We start from the raw sequence: 13,807 nt of genomic DNA on the forward strand, positions 1-13,807 counted from the left end.
GGGAGGTGGGCACCGGCCTGTTCTCACTTTCATCTCTTTAGTCAGAAGCTGCGCATCTCCAGCCCAAGTTTTACCTCACAATTCATAGTCCTGGTATTCCCCAGCACTTCACAATACCAGTGGGGCAGAAGAATGGTGAGGGGGGAAGAAGTGCACACAAAGCCGCACATGAGCCACTAATCAAGTTGAATGTGGGCAGACAGTGATAAAGGGCAATCAGTGAGGCCAAAATTGTGGAATTACCAGCACTTGTGGCCAAAACTCAGAGTGCTGCGTAACGTGATTGAACAGGCGACACTGCGAGCTACCAGATGGCACGTCGCGAAAAGCCGGACCTGGTTGAATTTTTCGTGACTTGCTTGTCGCTGGATATTACAGGACACAATGTGTTCCCAATCACCTACATTATGCCGCAATGTAGCCGCGTGCGTGGTGATCTTTCACCACGTGTTCATGTCGCCTTTGCCCAAAGGGATGAATTCTGTTCTGTCCCCACGAGGCGAATGGAGGTGGGGTAGGCTAATAGGTGTTGTGAGAGATTCGTACCTTCAGTTTTCCTTGATGTAGGGCAGACAGGACCAATGCTGTTCAGCGTCCGGAGAGATGATGCATACCAGGGATTGTGCAATCCAGACTTATTTGGAAATCTGGACATACAGCGTAGAATGGTATACAGTAACTTCTCCAGAGTTGATTCAAGTACAGCAAGTGTATTAGTGACAGTAAGTGAGCAGCAAGAGGTCGAAAGACTGATGCCTTCCTAAGCCCGGTTCAAGCGTGTCCTCTCATAACAGCATGTAAACTAAAAATGAAATGGCTGCCAGAGGAAGAGAAGACTTGACCACTGAACTGGAAGTGGAAGACATGCCCACAAGAATTAATAACAAGCTGCCATATGGAAAAAGGCCATTGAGTGGCAGCAGAGCAAAAATGTAAGAACATACATAGCATGAAAACACACAAAAACCGAAGAGCATAACTTACACGGAACAGCACAAATTCTAAAGAATAACAGGACAGAAGCCAATTACTAGACTGTGATGGGCCAGCCTAAAGATGGTGTTTGGCCTCTCTAGATGTGTGGAATTACTTGGATTACAAACATTTCAGAGACGTAGTGGGCATAACTTACACGGAACAGCACACTCCCCGTCTGAAATTCCGTAAGGGATTTCACTATAATAATGTCCTTGAAATAAAGTCCAACAGCCTAAAAAATGAAAGCAAACATGCATGCAATGCAATAGCAACAACTTCAAACAAGATAAATGAAAGTCTTTAAGTCAGTTCCTGAGATAATCCAAAGGAAACCCATCTTCGGATCAGAGAAGCTGCACTAGGCCAAACTATCTCCGACCCAACTGCAATCCAATGGGCAAGTACTAGTGCAGTGTTCTGTTCATAGTTTATCCTACCGGAATGTCCTTAGTAGAGTGGTTTTTGGCAGACGTGCCAACCATGACAGCCTTTGTCTCCATATGAGTTGTGATAAGATCTCGCAATGTGGACTAACCTTGTGATAGTCTTGACGAGTTTCTTCCACTTGGAGAAACGTTTGAAGCACTGGCAACCGAGGGTGGAGGTTGGTTTAGCGTTCGTGGCCAGAGCACTGCCCTGGGAGCGGACTTCTGGATCATCATCCGGATCCTGGATGCTGAAGACGTCCTGGAAACATTCACTTCCCTTCTGTTACAGCAGAAACTTTGGACCTGAAAGCCAAGAAGAGTTAGCAAAAGACATAGACATAGGTCTAGTGGCATGGTCGGCTGGATTAAGTTCAGAAGGGATATAGTGCCACTGTTCAGGTTTGGAAGACCTTTTTATTCTCTCGATGCGGTTACTGACGTACTCGTAGAAGTGCCTTGTTTGGTTGTAGATGTAACCTATGACAACGGTACTGTCATTGTAGTATTGTACGTCATCTATGCCGGTGTCCAGCTCATGCTGAATAAAGTCTGCGAGTTCTACTGCAAGCACGGTCCCATAGAGTTCAAGCCTGGGAATAGTGTGGTCAGGCTTGGGAGTCAACTTAGCCATGCCGAAAAAGAACCCAACATGATCTCGATTGTCGGATCCCGTCACCTTCAGGTAGGCAACAACTGCAATGGCCTCCGTGGATGCATCCAAGAACAGATGGAGTTCCGTCCTAGTGCTAGCAGCAAGTGAGATTCCGGCATAGCATCTCGGTATGTGGATTTCATCCAAAGCACACAAAGACTGCTTCCAGGTTTCCCATTTCGGTTCCTTATCAGGAGGGAGCGGGGCATCTCAGTCCTTGACGGTTTCGGAAAGCTGTCTCAGAAGGGATTTACCTTGTATGGTAATTGGTGTTACGAATCTCAGTGACTCATATAAGCTATTTATCACTGACAGGACACCATGGTTTGTCTGCACAGTTGATTTAGAAACCGAAGGCGTCGGCTGACCGGTTCCACCTCAGGCCTAAGCTTCTCTGCACAGGCAGACGGTGTGGTCCCAGGTCTATGTCCTTGAATCCAGGTGCGTGGTCACGTGACTCAAAGGCTCTCATGACAGCCGGGCTGTTTGAAGCAATTTTGTGCAGTCTAAGCTTGGCTTGGTACAGCATACATTGGGTCCTTTTAAGTAAGTCGATTGCCGCTTCTTCTGTGGGTGGAGAATTTAGTCCATCATCTACGTAAAAGTCTTTCTCTACAAAGTTTCTGGCGTCTGTTCCATATTCGGACTCTCCTTGTGTGGTTCTCCGCAGGCCATAGGTTGCCAGTGCGGGTGAAGGGCTGTTCCCGAATACGTGCACCCGCATGCGATACTCCACCATCTCTTTGCTGGGGTCATTGTCCTTGTACCAAAGGAACCTGAGGAAATTCCTGTGGTCCTCTGAGTATGAAACAGTGGAACATCTGTTCAATGTTGGCGGTGATGGCAATGGGCTCTTTGCTGAACCTCATCAATACTACTACTTGGTTGTTTGTCAGATTAGGACCTGTGAGGAGGACATGATTGAGAGATACGCCTTGATGTTTGGCGCTTGAATCAAAGACAACTCTAATTTGCTTAGGTTTTCGAGGGTGACATACTCCGAATGAGGGTAGGTACCAGCACTCCTCGTTTTCCTTTAAGGGAGGCACTGGCTCCGCATGGTTGTTATGGAATATTTTGCCCATAAAGGTAAAGATGTGTTCTTTCATCTCCGGCTTGTTGCTTAGTGTGCGCTGGAGAGAGTTGAATCTGAACAAGGCTTGTTCACGATTGTTCGGGAGCCTTACCCTGGTAGCTCTGAAGGGTAAGGGAAAAACCCAGTGACTAGTGTCATCCTTAAGGAACTCATTGTCCATTATCCTGACGAATTCCTTGTCTTCCATAGACGGGGCTACTGTGTTGTCATCCTTAGTGGTACGAAACACCGATCTTCCCAAGTCGTCTGCATAGGGAGAAGGGATAACATCAGGCAGCTGTACGGGATCTGGAGGCTTTTCCTTCACCTCATAGTGATGGAGACATGGTTTGCAGAAAGTAGTGCGTCCGTCCTGGCGTACGTAGGTCTTAAAGGAAAAGACACCTGCTCGGTCCAAGCATACCTTTCCTATGACTACCCACCCCAAGTCGAGTCTCTGGGCGTAGGGGGCGTAGTCAGGACCATTACATTGTATCAGGATCCTGTCAGCACCGGCGCACTGCCACAGCTGAACAGGGTGACATCCACACTGCGGGAGAGCCCGAGGTCAGATGCCACAGAGCAAAGCTCAGGCAGATGGGACCTGAGCAGCGTGCTCAGTATGACAGAGAACAGAAGGACATACGATCATGTGACCACAGGGGGCGGAGCTTAGCGTCCTGCTGCTGGAGATAAGTGCAGGATTCTACAGGGAACCGGAAGTAGAGGAGAGGGGAACTCAGGTCGGACAGACGGTTGTCATACACGGAAAGGGCGGCGCGATACAGAAGGGGCGAGCAGAGAATAGTCAGAACGTAAGCAAGGAGTCATACACCGAGATAGCAGCGCAGTACAAGAGGGACAGGCAGAAATCTAAACCGGGTCAGAACCAGACAAGCATAAAGTAGCACAGGCAAAACAGGGTCACACACACTCGGCCAAGGGTCAGAGTATATGCGACGAGGAATGAGCAAACAATGAGGCTATAAGAAGCCTCCCAGAATCACATAGTGAGGCCGTCCAGATTAACCTCTGAACTGTCTAATCCCACAAACTATGCAGATCATGATAGTAACCCCCTCTCAACAGGGGACCTCCGGACCCCCAGGATTCCGGGCATGGAATGTACAAACCAGACGATCAGCGTGTACCGATCTGGCTGGTACCCATGATCGATCTTCCGGACCATACCCTCTCCAATGTACCAAATACTGCAAAGACCCTCGACCATGGAACCCACAATATGTTGTACCTCAAACTCCATATGTCCCTCAACCAAGACTGGAGGAGGAGCTGCTTCAGTATCTTCATTCACCGCCTACAAGGGTTTAAGTAAAGACCTATGAAAGATATTCTGAAGTTTTAAGGAGGGAGGAAGACGGAGGCGATAGGTTACCGGGTTCACTACTTCGATGACCTCATAGGGACAAATAAATTTAGGTCCCAGTTTGGCGGAGGGCAATCGAAGATTTATATTTCGTGTGGACAGCCACACTTTATCCCCACAAAGCAGCGTTTGAGCAGAATCCCTTTTCCTATCTTCAAAATATTTATAGTTCTCCTGAGCTTTAGAAATATTTAAACGAACCTTAGTCCAAAGATCCTTGAGAAGACTGACCCCGTCCTCTGCCCCGGGACAACCAGAATCTATTCGAGAAAATTCGCCAAAATGAGGGTTAATCCCATAATTAATAAAAAAATGGTGACCTACCGGTAGATTGGTTTACCTGTTTGTTGAAGGCGAATTCTGCTAACGGTAAGGCATCAGACCAGTCGCTTTGCAGGGTAGAAGTCAGGCAACGTAGAATTTGTTCAAGCGACTGGTTGGTGCGTTCAGTTTGTCCATTGGTTTCTGGGTGATACGCTGAGGAAAAAGACAGAGATATCCCCAATTTTTTGCAGAAGGCCCGCCAAAATTTAGACAAACTGAGTCCCTCTGTCTGACACAATATTCATGGGGACCCCGTGTAAGCGTACCACCTGGGACAGGAAATATCTAGAGAGCGTCTCTGCTGTAGGTAAACTTGTCATGGGTACAAAATGTGCCAACTTAGAGAACCTATCCACCACTACCCAATTAACCGTATTACCACGGAAGATTGGTGATGAAGTCCATGGACAAGTGAGTCCATGGCCTTCCTGGGACTGGCAAAGGCACCAATTCCCCGGCCGGCAACTCAAGCTCTTAGAACGGGCACATATCCCACATGCTGCAACATGTTTCTTGATATCTGAAGCCATTAAAGGCCACCAAAAGACCCTTGCCACTGCTTCCCGTGGGGCAGCCATACCTGGGTGTGCACTCAAATTTCGAATCATGGAACTCCCACAGGAGTTTGTTGCGCAAATGCTGCGGGACAAACAATTTGTCTACAGGTTTGGAACTTGGAGCCAAAGATTGAGCCCCCACAATCTCTTGTTCCAATTCCGACGACACCTCGGCAACCACAAGACTGGGTTGAAGAATGGGGACGGCGGATCGGGGGCGGATAATGGTTCAAAACTACGCGATAAGGCATGAGCCTTTGTGTTCTTAGACCCTGGCCGAAAGGTAATGGAAAACTGAAATCTGGAAAAGAATAGTGACCAGCGAGCTTGCCTGGGAGACAGTCTTTTAGCAGATTTGATGTACTCTAAATTTTTATGGTCAGTGATAACCGTAATGGGATGAGCCGCCCCCTCAAAAAGTGCCTCCATTCTTCGAACACCAATTTAATGGCCAGAAGCTCTCTGTTGCCTACATCATAATTTTTCTCTGCCGGAGAAAATTTCTTAGAAAAATAGGCACAGGGCCTGAGATTAGTCAGAGAAGCTGGTCCTTGCGACAAAACTGCCCCCACCCGCACCTCGGAAGCATCCACATCAACCACGAATGGTTTGGAAGGGTCTGGTTGGACCAGGATAGGAGCAGAAACTGTGAAACTGTGTTTAGCTAACGAGGACCAGTTTTTGACATCTGCCCCTTTACAAGTAGGGTCCGTGAGAGGCTTAGTCACCTGTGAAAAGCCTTTAATAAACTTGTGATAATAATTCGCGAATTCTAAAAAGCGCTGGAGTCCCCTAAGGTCCCAGGGCTGGACCCACTCCACAATAGCTTGCACTTTCTTAGGATCCATGCGAAGCCCCTGAGGTGAAATTATAAGACCTAGAAATGACAATTCCTGAACAAAACATGAACATTTCTTGAGTTTTGATAATTCCATACTTGGACAACTTTCTGATTGTAAGCAATTCAGCCCAACACTGACGTCAACAATGCGACAGAGTGATAGAAACTCTAAGAGAGTTAGGGTGGCTTATAAATCTTCAGAAATCAAAACTAGAACCGACCAGAGTTCAAGAGTTTTTGGACCTAACCCTGGACTCAATAACACAGGAATGTCGCCTTCCAGACCAGAAAAAAAAAAATTAAATCTTGTCTCAAAAGCTCGCTCAAACCCTCGTATGACCCTAAGAAGGGCAATGTCATTAGTGGGGTCCCTTTCTGCCTGCCTCCCAGCAGTCCAGTGGGCACAACTCCACATGAGAAACCTCCAGTGAGACATTCTGAGAAATCAGAATACACTAAGGGGACATCTAGAAGACCATATCACTCTAAATTCAAACACTATTCATTCCCTAGTTTGGTGGTTGGATCCCAACAACATGTCAAAAGGGGTCATAGAGGTATCTCGAATAGTTACCACAGATGCGAGTCCCATGGGGTGGGGAGCTCACCTGGGCAACAGTGTCAGGGAATCTGGAGGGGTCAGGAATACAAAGCTTCCTCAAACCAAAAAGAACTCTGGGTGGTGGGCCGCGTTCTACTATCCTTCCTTCACAACCTACAGGGGCATCATGTCCTGGTGTTTTCGGACTATCAGGTAGTGGTAGCCTACCTGAATCACCAGGGGGAGGACCAGATCTCACGCCCTTATGAAGGCCACTTCCGAAATCTTCAGTTTAGCGGAGAACAGCTTCCTATCCCTTTCTGTACTACATATAAGAGTAGAAAATCAGAAAGCAGACTTCTTAAGCCATCCCCATTTAAAACAGGGGGAATGGACTCTAAATCAAAGCATCTTCGATCAGATCACAAAGCTTTGGGGGGTCCCTGTAATAGACCTTCTGGCGATGTAAAAAACAGAAAAGTAAAAGAATTTAGTTCTCTAGACCCCAGGGGGGGCTGTTATGTTTAGGCAATTCAGTACCACAGAGAACATAGAGGTCAGAGCACATACAGTGATCTGACAATAATCCAAAAACATAGAACGAGCTCTGAGACGTGGGAACTCTGTTGACCGCAATCCCTAATCCTATCCAACAACACTAGAGGCAGCCGTGGATTGCGCCTAACGCTACCTATGCAACTCGGCACAGCCTGAGAAACTAGCTAGCCTGAAGATAGAAAATAAGCCTACCTTGCCTCAGAGAAATACCCCAAAGGAAAAGGCAGCCCCCCACATATAATGACTGTGAGTAAGATGAAAAGACAAACGTAGAGATGAAATAGATTTAGCAAAGTGAGGCCCGACTTTCTGAACAGAGCGAGGACAGGAAAGGTAACTTTGCGGTCAACACAAAACCCTAAAAACCACGCAAAGGGGGCAAAAAGACCCTCCGTACCGAACTAACGGCACGGAGGTACACCCTCTGCGTCCCAGAGCTTCCAGCAAACAAATAGATAAGCTGGACAGAAGAAAAGCAAACAAAATAGCAAAGGAAAACTTAGCTATGCAGAGCAGCAGGCCACAGGAACGATCCAGGAGGAAAACAAGTCCAATACTGGAACATTGACAGGAAGCCAGGATCAAAGCACTAGGTGGAGTTAAGTAGAGCAGCACCTAACGACCTCACCACATCACCTGAGGGAGGAAACTCAGAAGCCGCAGTACCACTTCCCTCCACCAACGGAAGCTTACAGAGAGAACCAGCCGAAGTACCACTCGTGACCACAGGAGGGAGCTCTGCCACAGGATTCACAACAGTACCCCCCCTTGAGGAGGGGTCACCGAACCCTCACCAGAGCCCCCAGGCCGACCAGGATGAGCCACATGAAAGGCACGAACAAGATCGGGATCATGGACATCAGAGGCAAAGACCCAGGAATTATCTTCCTGAGCATAACCCTTCCACTTAACCAGATACTGGAGTTTCCGTCTTGAAACACGAGAATCCAAAATCTTCTCCACAATATACTCCAACTCCCCCTCCACCAAAACCGGGGCAGGAGGGTCAACAGAAGGAACCATAGGTGCCACGTATCTCCGCAACAATGACCTATGGAATACGTTATGTATGGAAAAAGAATCTGGAAGGGTCAGACGAAAAGAGACAGGATTAAGAACCTCAGAAATCCTATACGGACCAATGAAACGAGGTTTAAACTTAGGAGAGGAAACCTTCATAGGAATATGACGAGAAGATAACCAAACCAGATCCCCAACACGAAGTCGGGGACCCACACAGCGTCTGCGATTAGCAAAACGTTGAGCCTTCTCCTGGGACAAGGTCAAATTGTCCACTACCTGAGTCCAAATCTGCTGCAACCTGTCCACCACAGTATCCACACCAGGACAGTCCGAAGACTCAACCTGTCCTGACGAGAAACGAGGATGGAACCCAGAGTTGCAGAAAAATGGCGAAACCAAGGTAGCCGAGCTAGCCCGATTATTAAGGGCGAACTCAGCCAAAGGCAAAAAGGACACCCAGTCATCCTGATCAGCAGAAACAAAACATCTCAGATATGTTTCCAAGGTCTGATTGGTTCGTTCGGTCTGGCCATTAGTCTGAGGATGGAAAGCCGAGGAAAAAGACAAGTCAATGCCCATCCTACCACAAAAAGCTCGCCAAAACCTCGAAACAAACTGGGAACCTCTGTCAGAAACGATATTCTCTGGAATGCCATGTAAACGAACCACATGCTGGAAGAACAATGGCACCAAATCAGAGGAGGAAGGCAATTTAGACAAGGGTACCAAATGGACCATCTTAGAAAAGCGATCACAGACCACCCAAATGACTGACATCTTTTGAGAAACGGGAAAATCTGAAATAAAATCCATAGAGATATGTGTCCAAGGCCTCTTCGGGACTGGCAAGGGCAAAAGCAACCCACTGGCACGAGAACAGCAGGGCTTAGCCCGAGCACAAATCCCACAGGACTGCACAAAAGTACGCACATCCCGCGACAGAGATGGCCACCAAAAGGATCTAGCCACTAACTCTCTGGTACCAAAGATTCCAGGATGACCAGCCAAGACCGAACAATGAACCTCAGAGATAACTTTATTCGTCCACCTATCAGGGACAAACAGTTTCTCCGCTGGACAACGATCAGGTTTATTAGCCTGAAATTTTTGCAGCACTCGCCGCAAATCAGGGGAGATGGCAGACACAATTACTCCCTCTTTGAGGATACCCGCCGGCTCAGATACACCCGGAGAGTCGGGCACAAAACTCCTAGACAGAGCATCCGCCTTCACATTTTTAGAGCCCGGAAGGTATGAAATCACAAAGTCAAAACGGGCAAAAAACAACGACCAACAAGCTTGTCTAGGATTCAACCGCTTGGCGGACTCGAGATAAGTCAAGTTCTTATGATCAGTCAAGACCACCACGCGATGCTTAGCTCCTTCAAGCCAATGACGCCACTCCTCGAATGCCCACTTCATGGCCAGCAACTCTCGGTTGCCCACATCATAATTTCGCTCAGCAGGCGAAAACTTCCTGGAAAAGAAGGCGCACGGTTTCATCACTGAGCAATCAGAACCTCTCTGCGACAAAACAGCCCCTGCTCCAATCTCAGAAGCATCAACCTCGACCTGGAACGGAAGCGAAACATCTGGTTGACACAACACAGGGGCAGAAGAAAAACGACGCTTCAACTCTTGAAAAGCTTCCACAGCAGCAGAAGACCAATTGACCACATCAGCACCCTTCTTGGTCAAATCGGTCAATGGTTTAGCAATACTAGAAAAATTGCAGATGAAGCGACAATAAAAATTAGCAAAGCCCAGGAACTTTTTCAGACTTTTCAGAGATGTCGGCTGAGTCCAATCATGGATGGCTTGGACCTTAACAGGATCCATCTCGATAGTAAAAGGGGAAAAAATGAACCCCAAAAATGAAACCTTCTGCACACCAAAGAGACACTTTGATCCCTTCACAAACAAAGAATTAGCACGCAGGACCTGAAAAACCGTTCTGACCTGCTTCACATGAGACTCCCAATCATCCGAGAAGATCAAAATGTCATCCAAGTACACAATCAGGAATTTATCCAGGTACTCTCGGAAGATGTCATGCATAAAGGACTGAAACACTGATGGAGCATTGGCAAGTCCGAATGGCATTACTAGATACTCAAAATGACCCTCGGGCGTATTAAATGCAGTTTTCCATTCATCGCCTCGCTTAATTCGCACAAGATTATACGCACCACGAAGATCTATCTTGGTGAACCAACTAGCCCCCTTAATCCGAGCAAACAAATCAGATAACAACGGCAAGGGGTACTGAAATTTAACTGTGATCTTATTTAGAAGGCGGTAATCTATACAAGGTCTCAGCGAACCATCCTTCTTGGCTACAAAAAAGAACCCTGCTCCTAATGGCGACGATGACGGGCGAATATGCCCCTTCTCCAGGGACTCCTTCACATAACTGTGCATAGCGGCGTGCTCAGGCACAGATAAATTAAACAATCGGCCTTTTGGGAACTTACTACCAGGAATCAAATTGATAGCACAATCACAATCCCTATGCGGAGGTAGGGCATCGGACTTGGGCTCATCAAATACATCTCGGTAATCAGACAAGAACTCTGGAACCTCAGAAGGGGTGGATGACGAAGTTGACAGAAATGGAACATCACCATGTACCCCCTGACAACCCCAGCTGGACACCGACATGGATTTCCAATCTAATACTGGATTATGGACTTGTAGCCATGGCAACCCCAACACGACCACATCATGCAGATTATGCAACACCAGAAAGCGAATAACCTCTTGATGTGCAGGAGCCATGCACATGGTCAGCTGGGTCCAGTACTGAGGCTTATTCTTGGCCAAAGGCGTAGCATCAATTCCTCTCAATGGAATAGGACACTGCAAGGGCTCCAAGAAAAACCCACAATGCTTAGCATACTCCAAGTCCATCAAATTCAGGGCAGCGCCTGAATCCACAAATGCCATGACAGAATACGATGACAAAGAGCAGATCAAGGTAACGGACAGAAGAAATTTTGACTGTACTGTACCAATGGTGGCAAACCTAGCGAACCGCTTAGTGCGCTTAGGACAATCAGAGATAGCATGAGTGGAATCACCACAGTAGAAACACAGCCCATTCAGACGTCTGTGTTCTTGCCGTTCAACTCTGGTCAAAGTCCTATCGCACTGCATAGGCTCAGGTTTAAGCTCAGGTAATACCGCCAAATGGTGCACAGATTTACGCTCACGCAAGCGTCGACCAATCTGAATGGCCAAAGACATAGACTCATTCAAACCAGCAGGCATAGGAAATCCCACCATGACATCCTTAAGGGCTTCAGAGAGACCCTTTCTGAACATAGCTGCCAGCGCAGATTCATTCCATTGAGTGAGCACGGACCACTTTCTAAATTTCTGACAATATAACTATTTCATCCTGACCCTGACAAAGAGCCAGCAAATTTTTTTCTGCCTGATCCACTGAATTAGGTTCATCGTACAGCAATCCGAGCGCCAGGAAAAACGCATCGATATTACTTAATGCAGGATCTCCTGGCGCAAGAGAAAATGCCCAGTCCTGAGGGTCGCCACGCAAAAAAAGAAATAATGATCAAAACCTGTTGAACTGGATCACCAGAGGAGCGAGGTTTCAAGGCCAGAAATAGTTTACAATTATTTTTGAAACTCAGAAACTTAGTTCTATCACCAAAAAACAAATCAGGAATAGGAATTCTTGGTTCTAACATAGATTTCTGATCAATAGTGTCTTGAATCTTTTGTACTCTTGCCGAGAGCTGATCCACACATGAAGACAGACTTCTAATGTCCATTGCTACACCTGTGTCCTGAACCACCCAAATGTCTAGGGAAAAAAAAGGCAAAACACAGTGCAGAGAAAAAAAAATGGTCTCAGAACTTCTTTTTTCCCTCTATTGAGAATCATTAGTACTTTGGCTTCCTGTACTGTTATGTTTAGGCAATTCAGTACCACAGAGAACATAGAGGTCAGAGCACATACAGTGATCTGACAATAATCCAAAAACATAGAACGAGCTCTGAGACGTGGGAACTCTGTTGACCGCAATCCCTAATCCTATCCAACAACACTAGAGGCAGCCGTGGATTGCGCCTAACGCTACCTATGCAACTCGGCACAGCCTGAGAAACTAGGTAGCCTGAAGATAGAAAATAAGCCTACCTTGCCTCAGAGAAATACCCCAAAGGAAAAGGCAGCCCCCCACATATAATGACTGTGAGTAAGATGAAAAGACAAACGTAGAGATGAAATAGATTTAGCAAAGTGAGGCCCGACTTTCTGAACAGAGCGAGGACAGGAAAGGTAACTTTGGGGTCAACACAAAACCCTAAAAACCACACAAAGGGGGCAAAAAGACCCTCCGTACCGAACTAACGGCACGGAGGTACACCCTCTGCGTCCCAGAGCTTCCAGCAAACAAATAGATAAGCTGGACAGAAGAAAAGCAAACAAAATAGCAAAGGAAAACTTAGCTATGCAGAGCAGCAGGCCACAGGAACGATCCAGGAGGAAAACAAGTCCAATACTGGAACATTGACAGGAAGCCAGGATCAAAGCACTAGGTGGAGTTAAGTAGAGCAGCACCTAACGACCTCACCACATCACCTGAGGGAGGAAACTCAGAAGCCGCAGTACCACTTCCCTCCACCAACGGAAGCTTACAGAGAGAACCAGCCGAAGTACCACTCGTGACCACAGGAGGGAGCTCTGCCACAGAATTCACAACAGGGGGCCCTCAGGCGCTGGATGCATTCACGATTCTCTGGACTCAGGGTCTCGCACATGCTTTTCCCCCTCCTATGCTTATTCCGGCAGTTCTTCGGAAAATCAGACAGGACAGGGCGAGACTCATCCTATAATTGCCCCCTTCTGGCCCAAAATGACCTGGTTTTCCTAGCTAAGGATGCTATCGGTCACCGATTCCTGGGTTCTTCCGGATCTTCCGGACCTCCTATCACAGGGACCGGTGCTCCACCCTCAGTCAGAGAGTCTCCACTTGACAGCGTGGAACTTGAGAGGTCACTACTAAAAGGACGGGGCTTTTCGGATAAATTAGTTTCCACATTGTTAAAAAGTAGGAAAACGGTAACCACTAAAATATACGGCAAAACTTGGAAAAAGTTTCTGTCCACCTCTGGGGTGAAATTACAAGATGGGGTCCAAATTCCTAAGGTGTTAGAATTTCTACAAAAAGGTTTAGACCTGGGCCTCTCAGTAAGCACCCTGAAAGTGCAAATAGCGGCCTTGGGGACATTGTACAGTGAAAACATAGCTGCTAATCCATGGGTAACATGGTTTATCAAAGCTGCTATATGATCGAAACCCATAAATATAAAAAGACTACCAACTTGGGACTTAAACCTAGTCTTGTCAGCTTTAACAGAACCCTCGTTTGAGCCTATAGATTCAATACCCCTTAAAACTTTATCACTTAAAATGGCC

Source organism: Ranitomeya imitator, chromosome 4 (assembly GCF_032444005.1).
Source record: "Ranitomeya imitator isolate aRanImi1 chromosome 4, aRanImi1.pri, whole genome shotgun sequence".
NCBI classification, from domain to species: Eukaryota; Metazoa; Chordata; class Amphibia; order Anura; family Dendrobatidae; genus Ranitomeya; species Ranitomeya imitator.